Below are 19,229 nucleotides of genomic sequence, written 5' to 3' on the forward strand. Positions count from 1 at the left end.
ATCCTATAATCACAGCCTCTGTCATTTTTGGAGCTACCAGGAAGTGAATAAATTCCCAGTGCTCACCTATTTCTAGGCGTAAGGGCTCCATTAATTGTGTGACTAAAGTCCCTCCCATCAGGGAGCCATCAGCTTGCTCAAACCTCACGGGTTTGGAGAGCAATTTTGCTCTTATGCCCAGTTTCATGGCAAATGGCAAGCTAATGATGCATCAGGAGCATCCAGAATCAATTAGCAGCTTTAAATCTACCTGCATCCACGACTTAGGGATTATGAGCTTGGCAGGTAGTGAGAAAGGTGGGATGTGCCAGCTCACCATCAGGTCAGTCTCTCCTTCGTCATCACTGTTGAAAGAGGGTAGAATGGAGGTAGGGTCAGCCTGAGTTCCAGCATCACCCAGCATGGCAACAGGTTCTTGCATCATCTGGTTGATTTTTCTCCCATTAGCCGTCGTGCAGGTTTCTTTCTCACTACTGGTCCTGGTCTGTTCTGCTGTTGGGGGAAGGGGACTGGGCATTTTGCTGCTCGATGACCCTGCTGTCCTCATTGGTAACACGGGCCTACAGGTGGCCTGGGTCTTTCAACCATCACAGTAGCTGGAGATTTTCGTGGGGATTATTTCCATTCAGGTTGTTCTGACCTCGGCTCAGCTTCAGGGAGAGGCTTCTTATAGCCTCTAATCTAATTTCACCACTGCCTGGTACTATTCATGCAGCTGGTGAGGCACAGCTCAGTAGATACATGCCTTAGAAAGGTGGTCGTCTAACCCTTCTCTAAAAAGATGAATTATGGATTGCTCAGGCCATCTCTCTACCTGACCAGCCATCTTTCAAAACTCCTGCATGTACTCTAGGGCAGGCTGGCCAGCTTGCTTTATCTTATGGATTTGTTCTTCCGCTTTGAGGGCAATGGATGGGTCCTCAAATCTTTCCCTCAGTACCAGGAAGAAAAAGTGGGGGTCCTCCAACTCAGGGGCCTCCTCATTATATAAATTGTTCAACCATTTGGATGCTTCTCCCTCTAGGCTGGATGCAATCACATTGACCATAGCTGGGTAGAGATTGGCCCAGCTATTCAAATGAGAGTGTACCTGGTTGAGGAAGAAAATCAGTTTCTCTGGGTCTCCATCAAAGGTTTCTCTGAAGGGTGGGTTCATCATTGGTTGCTGGGGTCCCCATCACTGCTGGCCCCACCCTGGTTGTTGGTTAAATGGTTGCTGGGGCCCCCACTGCTGTTGTTGTGTCTCCAATTGCTACTGGCCCCACTCTGGTTCTTGATTTAATGGCTAGCAGGGTCCCCACCACTGCTGGTCCCACTGCTGTATGCTATATGTTCAGGTCCTGCTGCTGCCACCCTTGCCGTTGTCCTCCCACCAGCTCCTGATCTCCAGGCTTCTGCACCACCCCCAACTATTGCAAGGCTTCTATTACCTGGGGCAAGCTCAGAGGTTGTTGGCCTTTCACTTGTGGGGGTTTTCCAACCTCCCATTGCTGCAGAGGCCCCAGGCTGGGGTCTTCTGTCTCTATGGGTCTAGAAGGTTTGGCAGGGGACTCCCGGGGCTGGCAGGCAGTCTGGTCTGTAGACAGGATTTTTCACTCACCCAAATTCTCAGTGGTAGATGGTCTGGCAGCTCTCCACCATTCTGCTTTTTGGGGCTCCAGCAGTACAGTCTCAAGGCATGTGTAGTTTTCACTGGAGTGATTCCAGCCTGACGACCAGCTGACCTCTGCTAACTGCTCGGATTCTGCCCCCAAATAGGAGTTCTGCAAAAATTCATCTTCCCACAGCATGTTGTCTGTTAAATTCTGTTCTGAACTGTCGGCAGCTGCCAAATTTCCGTCTCGGAGCCAATTGTCTTTGCCCATGATAAAGATTCTCCCCTGAATCTTTGCCAACTTCTCTCTAGGCCAAAGTCAACAGCAGGTTGTTTAAAAGAAATGAGATTCTGGCATGATGTCATGGGTCCGATAAATGAGACAGTTCAAACAAATTTCAAGCATTGTTTATCTAAAAAATCTTAATCAAGAAATGAAACATCGGCACTCATGGAGGAATGCCAGAATCTGAAATCTCCTCCCCCCAAACCCATCGTAAAACACACAATCCCCGCCCTTATCTATACGTCATAAATCACATTATCCAATTAATTTTACATATGAAGTTTCACTTCTCATTCTGTACGCGGACTTTTCTTATCTTCTCAAAACATCTGGTTGAATTCCCTCCAAAGCGAAGCAATTAAAGTAACAGGCTTTCTCTTATACAGTATTGTCAGTGCAAAAAAAATGTCAATGTTTGCAGCATTGACAGTTACAATGTTGTGTGCTGACTTATTTTCCAAAGATATCCCTGTACACTTTAAACTTATTTAAGGAAAATCTACCTTTGTGAGTAGATTTTGGGATTCTATTATAGATTTCAGTGCAGGCAGATCCCTATAATGACAGTTGTTACTACATAAAGTTAGTATTCAATGTACGACCAGTTGCTTAGCAATCAAAGTTATGAAGACCTCCCCAGGGCTACTTACAATCCAGATTTGAAGTTCCTGTGGCTGCTTCACTCTTGCAGTCATGTTGGGTGCTTGGTACCTGACCCACATTTACAGCCGTCTTCAGCATCCTGTGGTCATATGACTGCAATTTGCAAGGGTTTTTTTTTAGGTGGAAGCAAGCTTCTGCTTCTGGTTTCTGGCAAAAAGCACCCATTGCAGACAGTAGATTCACGTAAAGACTATGGCATTTGCTTAACAACTGCAGTGTGTGCATAATGGCCATGGCATTGTTTTTCAATTACCACAGAAATGGTCATAAAATTGGGGATGGATACGTGGTGTCCCACTTAATGACCTGAATGAGTTACAACCATAATTCTGAGCTCAGTTACAGTAGTAAATTGAGAATTACTTGTAATCCATGAAAATGATCCTGAAGGCAAGCTAGAAAAGCACGTAGTCCTCTCTAGCAACTTTACATTCCGGCTGGCTTCAGTGAATGCAAAATGCAATCCATCACTGGAGTTGCTTTCAACTGAAAGCAATCTTCTTATTGGCAAAATACCATAGAAGTCTTCTAAAAAACCACAGTCTCTGTTGATGTGAGTATCATATGGCCTTGAATAAGAAAATGTTCATGATTTTATAATGTGAATCTGAATTCTGCATAATGGTTTAAACAGTTACATACACACACATTTTGTATCTATTCTTACAAGCTAGGAGATTACAGAAATTTCTCTATTGTTTTGTTCTAGCTTGAAATTCACTGTTGGAATTTGCAATCAGAAGGCAAAAACAATGTGCCATTAGTTGTAATGAGTCAGGAGTCAAATTCAGGAGATCTCACAGATGGAGCAGGTGAAATTAAGGGCTGGAAAAGTAAATCAAGAGAGTCAGGTAAGGTCAAAAAGCAGGATTTTGAAATCTTAGCAAACCAAATAACAATTCAGTTTTAAAAAATAAAAATAGTCAGAAACAGCCCCAAATTTCAAAAATTAAAGCGAGACATCTTATATATATTTGTTCTTAGATCAAGCAACAGTGTTTTTGAGTCTCTTCCTTTCTAAAAAGGAATTGTCAGTATGATGCATGATACCTATTATAACTTGGACTTGTTTCCCAAGGAATCAGATCTTGCTTAAGATCTCCATTCAGCTAGTGACATGGAATATTTACTATTGTTGTTGTTAGTTGCGAAGTCATGTCCAACTCATCACGACCCCATGGACAATGTTCCTCCAGGCCTTCCTGTCCTCTACCATCTTCTGGAGTCTACGTAACCTCACACCTACTGCTTCAGTGACTCCATCCAGCCACCCAATTCTCTGTCGTCCCCTTCTTCTCTCGCCCTCAACCTTTCCAAGCATTAGGCTCTTCTCCAGTGAGTCCTTCCTTCTCATTAGATGGCCACAGTAATTAAGTTTCAACTTCAGGATCTGGCCTTCTAAAGAGCAGTCAGGGTTGATCTCCTCTAGGACTGACGGGTTTGATCACCTTGCAGTCCAAGGGACTTGCAGGAGTCTTTTCCAGCACCATAGTTCAAAGGCCTCAATTCTTTGGTGCTCAGCCTTTTTTATGGTCCAGCTTTCACTGCCATACATTGCAACTGGGAAGACCATAGCCTTGACTATGCGGACTTTTGTTGGCAGGGTGATGTCTCTGCTTTTAAGTGTGCTGTCTAGATTTGCCATGGCTTTCCTCCCAGGAGCAAGTGTCTTTTAATTTCTTGGCTGCAGTCCCTGTCTGCAGTGATCTTGGAGCTCATGAAAATAAAATCTGTCATTACCTCCATTTCTTCCCCATCTATTTGCCAGGAATTGAGAGGGCTGGATGCCATGATCTTGCCTTTCTTTGGAATTGGAATGTAAACTGATCTTTTCCAATCCTGTGGCCAAATTTGCTGGCAAATTGAGTGTAGCACTTTTACTGCATTGTCTTTTAAGATTTTGAATAGCTCAGTTGGAATACTGTCACCTCCACTAGCTTTGTTGTTGCTCAGCTTTCCTAAGGCCCACTTCACTTCACATTCTAGGATGTCTGGCTTCAGGTCAGTGACCACCTCATTGTGTTTATCAGGGATGTTAAGCTTGTTCTTGTATAGTTCTTCTGTGTACTTTTTCCACCTCTTCTTAATCTCTTCAGCCTCTGTTAGGTCCCTGCCACTTTGGTCCTTTATCATGCCCATTTTTGCATGGAACATTCCCTTCATCTCTCCAATTTTCTTGAAGAGATCTCTAGTCCTCCCTATTCTATTATTTTCTTCAATTTCCTGCACTGTTCATTTAAGAAGGCATTCTTATCTCTTCTAGCTATTCTCTGCAATTCTGCATCCTTCTTTTTCTCCCTTGCCTTTCGCTTCTCTCCTTTCCTCAGCTATTTGCAAAGCTTCTTCAGACAGCCATTTTGCTTTCTTGCATTTCTTTTTCTTTGGGATGGTTTTAGTTGCTACCTCTTGTACAATGTTACGAACCTCTGCCCATAGTTCTTCAGGCACTCTGTCTATCAGATCTAATTCCTTAAATCTATTTGTCACCTCTACTGTATATGCAACAGGGATATGATTTAGTTCATACCTGAGTGGCCTAGTGCTTTTCCCTACTTTCCTCAGTTTAAGCCTAAACTTTGCAACGAGAAGCTCATGGTCTGAACCACAGTCAGCTCCTGGTCTTGTTTTTACTGACTGTATAGAGCTTCTCTATCTTTGGCTGCAGAGCACATAATCAATCTGATTTCTGTGTTGACCGTCTGGTGATGTCCATGTGTAGAGCCGTCTCTTGGGTTGTTGGAAAAGAGTGTTTGCTATGATCATTGTATTCTCTTGACAAATTCTATCAGCCTGTGCCCTGCTTCATTTTGTACTCTAAGGCCAAACGTGCCTGTTATTCCGGTTATCTTTTGGCTTCCTACTTTAGCATTCCAATCCCCCATGATAATAAGGACATCATTTTTTGGTGTTAGTTCTATAAGGTGCTGTAGGGCTTCATAGAACCAGTCAATTTCATCCTCTTCAGCACCGGTGGTTGGGGCATAGACTTGGACTACTGTGATATTGAATGACTTGCCTTGGATTCGAACTGAGATCATTCTGTCATTTTGAGGATTGTATCCCAGTATTGCTTTTCCTACTCTTTTATTAACTATGAAGGCTACTCTATTTCTTCTAAGGGATTCTTGCCCACAGTAGTATATCTGATGGTCATCTGAATTAAATTCACCCATTCCTGTCCATTTTAGTTTGCTGATTCCTAAGATGTCGATGTTCAGTCTTGTGATCTCTTGTTTGACCATGTCCAGCTTGCCTTGATTCATGGATCTTACATTCCAGGTTCCTATGCAGAAAAAATCTTTACAGCATCAGACTTTCCTTTCACCACCAGACACATCCACAGCTGAGCGTCCTTTCGGCTTTGGCCCAGTCGCTTCATCTTTCTGTCTCTACTAGTATTAGCCCTCTACTCTTCCCCATTAGCATATTTTTCCTTTTGGTACTGTCCATGGGGTTTTCATGAGAAAGATACTGGAGTGGGTTGCCATTTCCTTCTCCAGTGGATCACGTTTTGTCAGAACTCTCTGTCCATCTTGGATGTCCCTGCACAGCACAGCTCATAGCTTCATTGAATTACACAAGCCCCTTCGCCACAACAAGGCAGTAATCCATGAAGGGGATATTTACTATACTACCAAGCATTCCTCTGATCTCTATATATTATCTAATATAAATAGGTAACTAAGTTGCTTCATTTGATTGTAGTAGGAGAACCATGTTAGTCTATGACAGCAAAACAAACAAACAAAAAAACAACAATAGGCATCTGACAGTTCTTTTTTTGCACTAACTGATGAAGAATAGTTAACTTTGTCAGTTGCATAGAGTGACAATAAATATCAAGGTTATACAGCTGACGAAATGAGCTGCAGCTCATGAACAACTTTTTTTCTGGAGGATACTCTGTCTTGACTCCTGGCAAATTGCCTGGACTAGTCCAGCAAGGTTTTCAGAAGTGGTTTGCTATTGTTTCCTTCCTAGGGCTGAAAATGAATCAATGGCCCTAAGTCATCCAGCTGGCTTCATGCCTAAGATGGGCCTAGAAATCACAGTCCCCTGGCTTCTAGCTTGATGCCTTAATCCAGAAGTCCCCAATGTTTCTAGGTTGGTGGCCTGGGGGGAAAGAAAGGGGGAAGCATGGGGCCACATGTGCATGTGGATACAAACGGGGGCAGCACTGGGGCAAGGCTAGTCTGAGTGGAAGGGAGTGCATGCACTGACCAGCCATTCACATGGCCCAACAGCCAAGAGGCCATGGCCTGGTAGTGGGCCATGGCCCACAGGTTGGGGACCCCTGCCTTAACCACAATTCGACTGGCTCCACACCATGAAAGCTTAGGCCTTTTAATAACATTTGCTTATCAGAAAAGGTGCTATCAGACTCCTGATGTTTTTCCAATTATTTGTAATGTGTAAATTATTACAAAATGTAATATGAAAAAAAAAACCTCCCAAAATGAAAATATTCTTAACTCTAAAACAGGGGTGTCAAACTGCTGGCCCGCAGGCTGGACGCGTCATCTTGAAGCTGTGCCCACCCCTTTGCCGGCAATGGCAAAACCGTCCCGATACGTTGCACAATATCACATGACGTCGTGAGTTTGACATGTCTGCTCTAAAACAAGAATCCTGGCACTTTAATGAGAGGTGTAAAAAGCAGTGAAAATGAAACAATATATTGTGTGGATTGCGTGGATACATCTCCGTTTCAATGTGTTCTATTTCTTTTGAAAATAATATTTTCATAACTGTTAATGTTTAAGTATTGAACATTTTTTTAAAAATCTGATTTGTAGCACACGTTTTTAAAAAAAAATAGTGCAAAAGTACATTTTAGTAAAATTAGAAGTAAGGCGATACATTTACTTGTATATTGGAATAAAGAAATAAATGCAATAAAACTTCAAGTCTCATTGTCTTTCTTCGGTGATGGGGTCCATGTATGGGCAAAGAAATAACAGAAACGGAAAGCAAATGCCATTTTTCTTCTTTTGTGAAGCCATTTACTGTACAAGGCAGCAGTTTGCTGTACTGTCTTGGTGACCTCAAAGCAGAACTGCCAAAAGTGTCACAGGAGAGGACAGACAAAAAGGATACAACATCAAAACATCTGTGAAATGGTGGCACTTTGCTTTTCTGCCCAAGGTTATCCTGCCTATAGAAAGAGCACCAAATGTCCTAGTGACAGGAAAGGCTAGAGGACCACGAGGTTAGGGCTGAGTGCCATTAGTCCCTGCCCAAGAAAGGATTATGATGCTCTGGCCTGATACAGGGGAAGTAAGACGATTTTTATACATGTTAGGAACTTGCAGCTAGAAAGCATAAAACCGAAACAAAGAAATTTAGAACATCATCCTTTGTTGTCTCACATTTTGGATCTATCTAAACTTTCCTTCAAGGTTTATATTGTGTGTATAGAAATGAACTTGTAATTTGAATGCCTGTAAATGAAGCCCACAGTTAAAACACTCTGTTAGCCCTTTGAGTTCATTGAATTTGGTGTTTGGTATTGAAACAGATACTTGGCTGATCGCTGTCTACTCCCATTTCTTAATTGTTATTCCTAACATTTCTACATGCCAGAATGGTAAATTAAGAATAAACTCAAGATTGCAATTGTTTCCAGTTATGAGAAAAGCAAACCAGGGATCACAGTGATCACACTTTACACACTTAATACTGTATTCTGTCGTTGCACCATTCAGACCATTTAGATCTATTGAAATCTAGTGGACTACTGAAAAATCTTTCAAAAGATTATCTTTTTCACAGATGTGAGTTTATTTTTTTGCTGTTTCAGATTATTGTTTGTTTCTTTAAATTTGTGTGTTTTGGATTTAGCTTGAAAACCTGCCACAGGAAGGAAAGGAAGGAAGGCTGTCAAAACCCCATATCATCACAGCATGCAGTAGACTTTTTTTCTTCTTTTATTTTGTTCTACACACGTATGAATTGTATAATAGTTCCCTTTTCCCTTTTCAGTGGTATCAACTTGGCATATTTAAGTATTCCTGGATTAGCTTTTCAATGTGCTCATGAAGCATTAAAGCTTTACTATGAGAAACAGCTTACTCTAACCTGTGCTAGGGAAATAAAATAATTTCAAGCATGTCCTATTCATTAACTGTTTTTTTTCTATTTGAAATTCCTTTACTCATTCCTCCCCTGTTTCTTCCATGGCTAAACCTTGTCTTATTACTAGTCAACAAATTTTTGGGTTACATATTCATTTCTGAGGGGCTCTTTCAAAACAAATATTGTACAGAAATTCGAGCCAATTAATTCTACTCTAATACTAAAATAATTAGGCTAAATCAGAACTCAAGTCACTACCAAATTGGAAGATTACAGGAATTGATGTAGTATCTAAAGGGAAAAAAAATTAATGCTTATAAATAAACAATGTCTGTCAATCTGGTTAATTACACAGTGGCCAACAGGTTGACAGGATGGACTCCACCTATCAATATAAAACAAAAACAAAACACCTAAATAGAGCGTGTGTAAAAATAATGCACAGATTCATCTCCCTTTCCATGTAGGGGTCTGATCTTCATTAGATGATCTTATCTTCAAATCAGTTCAAATTAGCTTTAGAAAAGCATTAAGCATTATTACTGATGCAAGCTGTAAAATTGAGAAAGCCAAAGAATATCCCACAGCAGTCAATATTTGCTTTATGGACAATAGAAAACCTGACTGTTGTTTCTATCATGACAACTTGAGTAAATGAGAAAATGGGAATTCTAAAAGATCTCATTGTCCACATGCAACTCCTAACCAGAGAATCCCTAGTATAGATGAAACATGGACAAACAAACTGATTCCACATCAGGAAAGAGAGAACAAGGCTCTCTTCTTATTTATTGAGCCTATATGTTCAATATATATTGAGGGCTGCAAATCAGCATCTTAAAACTGGAGTAAGAAATTTAAATAACCTGCATTATGCTAAAGATGCTATTCTAATAGCTGAAAATTCAAACAATCTACAAGATTGTAATTAAAGTGGCATAATAAAAATGGGTTAAGACTAAATATAAAAACTAAACTAATAGCAGTTGCGACAATCAACCTTTGAAGTGACTATGTGGATAGTGAATTAATGGATAGCTTCTCCTTTATAGGATCAATTATAAACAGTAAAGAAAATGGTAGTGAAAATTATGCTGCAGATTAACATTTGGTACAGTGGCAATAAAGGTCTTGGAATGTCTAAGCTTACAAGATCTGAGTTGTGAAGGCAGTGATTTTCTCTGCAATGTTCTATAGAATCAAAAATTGGACCTTGGCAAAGCAAAGAGCATTGACAGTTTGATGTTCAAGAAGACCTTAGCTATCTGTAGCTAAGGAAACAAGCAATGTTTCATAGAACAAGTCAATCCATGTTCCCACTTGAGCCACGGTCAACATCCAAGCTGACAGAGCTTGAGAGGATTTGCAAGGAAGAATGACAGAAAATTCTACATGTTCCCTGAAAAGTGTCATCAACTTGCAAATTGATCAAAATATGATAACCCAAATATATATTGCACTTCTAAGTATGATCTTAAGAATTTTTTAAAAATCATTTTCTTTTCCATATTAAATCAATCACAAGGAATCCCTGTTTAAATTTAAGGTTGACTCAGCCTTCCATCCTTCCGAGGTAGGTAAAATGAGGACCCAGATTGTTGGGGACAATAAGCTGACTTTGTAATAATGCCGCTTGGGGGGTGTGTGAAAGCCCTAACAAGCAGGCATATACATAGAATGAAGGCTACTGCTAAGCTTGTAAGCCGCCCTGAGTCTTCGGAGAAGGGCGGGATATAAATGGAATTAAAAATAAAAATAAAATAAATCAGGTTTAACAGACAAATAGCATTTTGAGGGTATCATGAATAGTTTACTTGGTGTTGACAGCAATATAATAAAAAGATATTTGCTTAGCACCACATGGTATAATAATAATAATAATAATAATAATAATAATAATAATAATAATAATAATAATAATAATAATAATCTGTTGCAAGAAGATCGCATAGACTGATTTCAAGCAATGGCATGACAAAGTAGCAACAATGGTGCATTGGAAAATCTGCAAGAAATATCATTCGCCTATAAGCAAGAACTTAGAGAAAATTCATAAAAAAGAGAAAGTCATAAAAATGATAAAGTTAAACTGTTCTGGGACTTCAGAATTCAAACAGTCAAGCACCTGCATCATAACACCCCGAACTTAACAATTGTCGATAAGAAAGACAAAAAAGTCTGGATGGTGGACATGGCAGTGCCTGGAGAAAGCAGAATAGATGAGAAAGAACTGGAGAAGATAACAAAATACAAAGACCTACAAATAGAAATAGAAAGACTGTGGCAAAGGCAAGCAAGGGTAGTACTAATAGTAATAGGCACCTTGGGTGCAATCCCAAAACAATTGGAGTACCACTTGAATACTCTCAAACCTCGTCCGGAGAGCAGGAGATTCAAGCAACCGAGACGAGAGCTGAGTTTCCAAAATGGTTTATTAAGCAAAAGCAAATGATCTTCAAACGGAACAAAGCCAGCGTTGGCTGCTACCCGCATCCAACGCTGTTAAATACACATTGCATGTACACACCCACGCCCCACCCAGCCGCACCCACTTCCGCCCATCCCCTACTTAACTCCCGTTTCTCCCAAACACCTCCCTTTGCGACACGCCCTGCCACCCGGCACCCTCTACCTCCCAGGTGAGTCTCCTTGCGAACGCTCGTCCCGTCGCCGCTAGTCACCACCCCCACACCCGTCCCTGATCCCGGCACCTTTCCTCCTGTTACACACATAGCTTCACCCTGCCGCTTGCCCCCCCTTCGCAAGGCTGGCAAGCTCCCAGTTCTCTTATTTTGAAAACGGGCTCCACTGCCGTGGGCCCTGCCCACCAGCGCTGCAAGGGCCGATTCACCATCTGGTTTGGGCCCATGGTCCTGCGAGGCTACCGTAGCCGGCAGGACGAAGCTGAGCCCAGGACCGTGCGAGGCCACCGTAGCCGGCAGGGCGGGGCCGGGTTGCGCAGAGGGAGGAGGCCGTCATTGCTGCCGCAGCCGTTGGGGCGTTCTCTCGCCCCGAGCCCCAGGAGCAGGTGAAGCGGGCGGCCGTTGGGGCGTTCTCTCGGCCCGAGCCCCAGGAGCAGGTGAAGCGGGCGGCCGTTGGGGCGTTCTCTCGGCCCGAGCCCCAGGAGCAGGTGAAACCGGCGCCGGTGAGTGTCACGCCCGTGGCGCCGCTGGGCGTTGAGCCCGCGGGGCGCGACATGCCGCCCCTCCTACCAGGGCCCCTCCTGCAGGGGAAGACATAAGAGGTAAGCAATCGTCCACCCAGTCCGCGGTGTTCCCCCGTCCTCCCCTTGGCTTACCAGGGTGCAACTGGTGAAATGCCCACACCAACCGAGGAGCATGAACATCTGCGTCCCCTACCCATGTTGCTTCCTCCACAGGATATCCCTTCCACCTGATTAGGTACTGGACACCCCCCCTACGAACCCTGGAGTCAAGGATCTCTTGGACTTCATAATGGTCGCCATGGGTGGGCCCAGGCCCACCCTCCCCCACTGCCGTTGAGGCTGTGGTGGCAGGCTTCAGTAGGCTACTGTGGAACACTGGGTGAAGTTTGCCCAGGATCTTCGGTAGTCGTAGCCGTACTGTTATGGGGTTAATCACCTGTACCACCCGGAATGGCCCGATGTATTTGGGCCCTAACTTTTTACAGGGAACATGGCCACGTAGATACTTGGTAGACAGGTAGACCAAGTCCCCCACCTTCGGGACTGCGAACGCTTTTCGTTTCCTATCAGCCTGCTCCCTATACGTTACCGCAGCCCGCTCCAGCGCTTTTTTTGCCGCACCCCAGGCCTCCTCAATCTGCCTCATCCATTCCTGTGGCTGACAGGGGTCTTCGTGCCCCGGGCTGCACTCGGGGATGGGGACAAAATCGTTACCCATGACCACTTTGAAGGGCGAAAACCCCGTACTGCTATGTACAGCGTTGTTATACGCTACTTCCGCAAACGCTAAAAGGTCCACCCAGTTGGTTTGCTGGTACGATACGTAGCAACGTAGATACCACTCAACGGCGGCATTGGCCCGTTCCGCTGCGCCATTGGTGCTAGGGTGGTACGCCGTGCTGAGTCCTTGGGTTGACCCGATGAATCTAACAAATTCCTTCCAGAAACGCGCCGTGAACTGTACTCCCCTGTCCGAAATGATACGGCGTGGTACCCCATGTAAACGGTAGATATGAATTACAAAGAGCCAAGCCAATCGACGTGCTGAGGGCAACCCTTTACAGGGAATAAAGTGGGCCTGCTTAGAAAATAAGTCCACCACTGTCCAAATAACATTATGGCCCTTACTTTCGGGTAACTCAACAATGAAGTCCATGGCTATATCCTGCCATGGACGAGTAGGGTCGGCCACTCTCTGTAGGAGGCCCAAAGGTTTTCCCACCATAGGTTTAGTGGTAGCACAAACGTGGCATCGCCGCACGTAGTCCTCCACCGTTTTTGTCATGTGTGGCCACCAAAACTGCCGACGTGCCAAATGCAGGGTCTTCAGAAACCCATAGTGTCCAGCTTGCTTGGTGTCGTGACACCGATACAGCACTCGTTCCCGTAAAGGGGCTGGTACATAGATTCGGGTCCCATGCCAAGCTAAGCCATCACGCATGGTCACGAGCTCTGGGTGGGTCTGTAGCCGGGTGTCCCCCTGAAGGGCTTTCCTAAGGTCTTCACAGAACTCGTCCTGTGCTGCAAGAGCAGTGTTCCCCTCCTGTACTGGACCTTTGGTAGGCACAAGCGCTTGTACAACGTCCTCCCTCTTCCCCTCAAACTGCGGCATACGCGACAGCGCGTCCGCCAGGAAGTTTTTCCCCCCCGGAACATACTTCAATGTGAAGCGGAATCGTCGGAAGTACAGTGCCCACCGTACATGCTTGGGGGAAAGCCGTCGGGGTGTCTGCAAAGCCATCAGATTTTTATGATCCGTCCACACCTCAAACGGGTGGACAGCCCCCTCCAAGTGATGTCGCCATAGTTCCAGTGCCCAGTGTACTGCAAAAGCCTCCTTCTCCCATATTGCCCAGGCACGCTCTGCGGGAGACAATTTTTTAGACGCATAGGCACATGGTTGAAGCACCCCGTCGTTGTTTCGTTGAAGAAGGACGGCTCCGAGGGCAACGTCGCTTGCGTCGGCTTGGACCACGAAGGGCAGAGCAGGGTTTGGGTGTCGTAAAATCGGTTCTTTAGCAAAAAGAGCTTTTAACGTATCAAAGGCTCGTTGGCACTCTGCAGTCCACCCCACCCGTAATCCGGGACGTGGTTGTACTGTTAGCTGTCATGTGCGGAGAAGGTCCGTAAGTGGCAGGGCTATGGCCGCAAAACAGGGTATGAATTGGCGATAAAAGTTCGCGAAGCCCAGAAACCCTTGCAACTGCCGCCGTGTCCGCGGGGCCTGCCACTGCTGGATGGCCTCCACCTTCTTTGGGTCCATTTCCACCCCCCCTGCAGAGATTCTGTACCCCAAATAATCGAGTTGCTTCCGGTGGAACTCGCACTTGGACAGTTTAACAAAGAGCCGTGCGTCCCGCAATTTAGTTAACACCCGCCTAACCAAGGCGACGTGCTCTTCCATCATCTCGGTGTAAACCAGGATGTCGTCTAGGTAGACCAAGACCCCACGATATAAGAATTCATGCAAGACCTGGTTAATCAATTGCATGAAGACAGCAGGGGCACCCTGTAGCCCAAACGGCATCACCCTAAACTGGAAACTCCCCAGTGGACAGTTGAATGCCGTCTTCCACTCGTCCCCTGCTTTGATTCGGACACAATAATAGGCCTCTCTGAGGTCCAGTTTGGTAAAGACCCGGCCTTTAGCCAGGTGGGCCAACAGGTCTTTCATTAATGGGAGCGGGTAAAGGTGCTCAACGCACACCGCGTTCACACCGCGATAGTCCACGCACAGTCTAAGCCCACCATCCTTTTTCTCGCGGAACAGCATGGGCGCCCCCATCCTAGACCGTGCTGGCTGGATGAATCCCCGCTCCAGGTTTTTGTCGATGTACCGCCGGAGTTCCTGCATTTCTTTCGGGGACATAGCGTACATCCGGGGTTTTGGTAGCTTAGCACCCGGCTCCAGCTCGATGGCGCAATCCGTGGAGCGGTGAGGTGGTAGCGTGTCGCATTCTCGCTCATCGAAGACGTCCAACAGGTCGGAGTACTCGCGGGGTACCTGAGCCTCTTGCGCTAACCCACCCGCGCAGGCCCTCTCCCGTTCCCCCATGTGTAGTGGTCCCAGGAATGCGTGCTCTCGCGGAGGCTGTGGGCCCAACCCCAACCGGAGATGGCGGCAACCCCCCTCCCACCAGATCGTGGGGCCCCACCGGTCCAACCATGTGAGCCCCAGAATAACTGCCTCGGTCATGGAAGGCACCACTATAAACCGCAAAGTCTCCCAGTGATCGCCCATCTCCAACCGGATCGGTTCAGTGACGTGAGTGACAGGTGCCCCCCCCCAGAAGAGACCCATCCACCTGCTGAAAGCGTAGAGGGCTAGCCAGCCGCCTCACCGTAACCCCCAGTCCTACTACCACTGCTTGGCTCATTAGGCACCGTGTGCTACCTGAATCAACGAGGGCTTTATACGCTTTCCTCTGTCCCGTACGGGGACTGACCAGCACCACAGGGAATACGAAGGGACAAACCGGAGCACTTACCATTGGGTCCTCGTCTAGACCCTGTTCCTTTGGACTCTCGTATGGTGCGGGTTGTGTTTCTACCGGCATCTCCACCCGAACAGGAGCAGTTGGTCTGGAGACATCTCCGCCTAGTTGGTGAGCGGCTCGTGTCCGCTCCATGGATCTCCGGGTTCCGGTCCCCCGTGCTGGGGAGACAGAAGGGGCTGGCCGGGCAGGAGGCAGAGGGCAATCGACTGCCCGGTGTCCTGGCTGGTCGCACCTGAAACACCTCAGGACAGCCCGTGCTGGCTGGGAGAAAGGCCGCGTAGACGCCCCCACAGACGGCTCCTCCACTTTCGTCTTCTCAGTCAGCCGTCGGCTTCCAGAAGGAGGTTCGAACCGGCCTCGCACGTCCTGCAAACCCACGTCCAACTCCACGGCCACACGGTACCACTCCTGCAGTCGCGCTGGAACGCCGCGGACCACACAAGCCCGGCGGAGAGCCCCATCTAGGCCAGCCCTAAAATGGTGGACAAGAAGACGCTCCGGCCACAAACGCAACTTCCCGGCCACCTTACGGAATTCCCTCATATACTCCACCGCAGATCTGCCTCGCTGCCGTAGAGAAAGGATGTCGGCTTCGGCCCGCTGCACCCGGGAAATGTCCTCGAAATGAATCCGCAACGACTCCAAAAACAAGCCAACATCCCCAAGCTCCCGAGCGTGGTCACTGTATAAATCGGCCGCCCAAGCCGCTGCCTCTCCTTGCAGACAAGCTGTTACTGCCACCACCACAGCCCGCTGGGACACGTAAGCCTGAGCATACTGGTCCATATGTCCTATCACCTGGCCCAGGAACATCGCCAGGCGGTCGGGGTGGCCATCATAGGTAACTGACAAAGGTGGTGGTCCCCATACCACTCCGGGTCCCCATGAACCCACTTGCGGCCCCAGCACAGGAGAAGCTCCAACTAGCCGTGTTGTCGATTGGCCTGGCCTATCGTCCGTCCCTGACCACATCCCTGCAGCACCTCGCCCGAGGCCTACAGGAGCAGAACCCTCACGAGGCATGCCAAGACCAGGTTGGTTCTGGTAGGATGGCGCATCCAGAGGTGAATGGGTCGGCGCAGCCTGTCCTGCCGGAGCCCTGGCAGGGGACCATTGGCCTGGCTCCTGGCCACCAGCCTCCCCGAACCTGGTCTGCAAAATGTCCATAGTCTGGTTGCCTGGGGTGGTGGAATAACTCCACTCCTCTCCCTCATCCTCCACAAGGCACCGCTCCCTCCAAACTGACGAAGGGCCCCTCAGCCGGGGTTCGTGGGCCTCCTCGTATCCTCTGTGGCCCAGGGCAGGGCCCGGCCTCCTCCCTCTGCCGAGGCCTTGGCCCCCTGCCTCCCTTGGCTCCACCGCGCAGTCCTCAAGTAAAGACGGCCGCTGCCTAGGCCGGACCGCCGGAAGCACAACCTCTCCCACGTCCACCGTCCTGGAGGAGGCTGTACCAGCCCCGGCCCCCATCTCAGGCCCGACCTCCTTCTCAGAAGCAGCCGCCGGGGCGGGCCCCTGCAATCCCTCTGCCATGACAACTCACCCACTTGTCGCTCGGAAGGCAAAATGAAAGGGTGAACGCTGGCTTTCTCTCAAACCTCGTCCGGAGAGCAGGAGATTCAAGCAACCGAGACGAGAGCTGAGTTTCCAAAATGGTTTATTAAGCAAAAGCAAATGATCTTCAAACGGAACAAAGCCAGCGTTGGCTGCTACCCGCATCCAACGCTGTTAAATACACATTGCATGTACACACCCACGCCCCACCCAGCCGCACCCACTTCCGCCCATCCCCTATTTAACTCCTGTTTCTCCCAAACACCTTCCTTTGCGACACGCCCCGCCACCCAGCACCCTCTACCTCCCAGGTGAGTCTCCTCGTGAACGCTCATCCCGTCGCCGCTAGTCACCACCCCACACCCGTCCCTGATCCCGGCACCTTTCCTCCTGTTACACAAATAGCTTCACCCTGCCGCTTGCCCCCCCTTCGCAAGGCTGGCAAGCTCCCAGTTCTCTTATTTTGAAAACGGGCTCCGCTGCCGTGGGCCCCGCCCACCAGCGCTGCAAGGGCCGATTCACCATCTGGTTTGGGCCCATGGTCCTGCGAGGCTACCGTAGCCGGCAGGACAAAGCTGAGCCCAGGACCCTCTCTCGACCCGAGCCCCAGGAGCAGGTGAAGCGGGCGGCCGTTGGGGCGTTCTCTCGGCCCGAGCCCCAGGAGCAGGTGAAGCGGGCGGCCGTTGGGGCGTTCTCTCGGCCCGAGCCCCAGGAGCAGGTGAAACCGGCGCCGGTGAGTGTCGCGCCCGTGGCGCCGCTGTGCGTCGAGCCCGCGGGGCGCGACAAATACCATTGGCATTGACAAGTTCATCATTAGTAAATTGCAAAAGGCAGCCTTACTAGGAACTGTTTCCATCCTGCGACGATATCTGTAATACCATCAAACATCCACATCTGCCTATTCCAGGTCCTTTGTAAGGACTCAATAGGTAGACAAAAATGCCAAATCCAGTCTGAACACCTAGCTGACTATGCAATGATTAACAACAACAACAACAACAACAACAACAACAACAAATTTGGAAGATACCTTGGAGGTCATCTAGTCCAACCCCCTGCTCAGGCAGGAAACCCTATATCATTTCAGACAAATGGCTCTCCAGTCTCTTCTTAAAAACTTTCAGTGTTGGAGCATTCACCACTTCTGGAGGCAGGTTGTTCCACTGTTAATTGTTCTAACTGTCAGGAAGTTTCTCCTTAGTTCTAGGTTGCTTCTCTCCTTGACTAGTTTCCATCTATTGCTTCTTGTCCTGCCTTCAGGTGCTTTGGAGAATAGCTTGACTTCCTCTTTTTTCTGGCAGCTCCTGAGATATTGGAACACTACTATCATGTCACCCCTCACCCTTCTCTTCATTAAACTAGACACACCCAATTCCAGCAACCATTCATTAATCATCTTTGTTGTTCATCTCTGTACTCTTTCTAGAGTCTCAACATGTTTTTTACATCGTGGCGACCAAAACTGGACGCAGTATTCCAAGTGTGGCCTTACCAAGGCATTGTAAAGTAGTATTAACACTTCACGTGATCTTGATTCTATCCCTCTGTTAATGCATCCTAGCACCGTGATGGCTTTTTTGGCAGCTGCAGCACACTGCTGGCTCATATTTAAGTGATTGTCCACTAGGACTCCAAGATCCCTCTCACAGTTGCTACTATTGAGCAATGTACAACCTATACCAGGGGTAGGCAACCTCGGCTCTTTTATGACTCATGGACTTCAACTCCCAGAATTCCTGAGTCAGCATAGCATAGCTGACTCAGGAATTCTGGGAGTTGAAGTCCATGAGTCATAAAAGAGCCGAGGTTGCCTACCCCTTACCTACGTATACTATACCTGTGCATTTGGTTTTTCCTGCCTAAATATAAAACCTTACTTTTTTCACCATTGAATTTCATTTTGTTAGATAGAACCCAGTGTTCAAGTTTGTCCAGATCCTCCTGTATCTTAAGCCTATCTTCTTGAGTATTGGCTATTCCTGCCAGCTTGGTGTCGTCTGCAAATTTGATTAGTTCCCCATCTATCCGCTTGTCCAAATCATTGATGAAGATGTTGAAGAGCACTGGGCCTAGAAGAGAGCCCTGGGGCACCCCAACACACACTTCCCTCCATGTAGATGCAGTTCCATTGAGGACCACATGCTGAGTACGGCCTGTCAGCCAGCTACGAATCCATCTGGTGGTGATGCTGTCTAACCCACATTTTTCTATCTTATCAAATAGTAGGTTGTAATCTACTTTATCAAATGCCTTACTGAAGACCAAGTAAATTATATCCACAGCATTCCTCTGGTCCACTAATTTTGTCACTTGGTCAAAGAATGTATTAAGATTTGTCTGGCATGATCTGTTTTTGACAAACCCATGTTGACTTTTAGTGATGACTTTGTTTGCATC

Source organism: Vipera ursinii, assembly GCF_947247035.1.
Source record: "Vipera ursinii genome assembly, chromosome: 2".
Taxonomy (NCBI): domain Eukaryota; kingdom Metazoa; phylum Chordata; class Lepidosauria; order Squamata; family Viperidae; genus Vipera; species Vipera ursinii.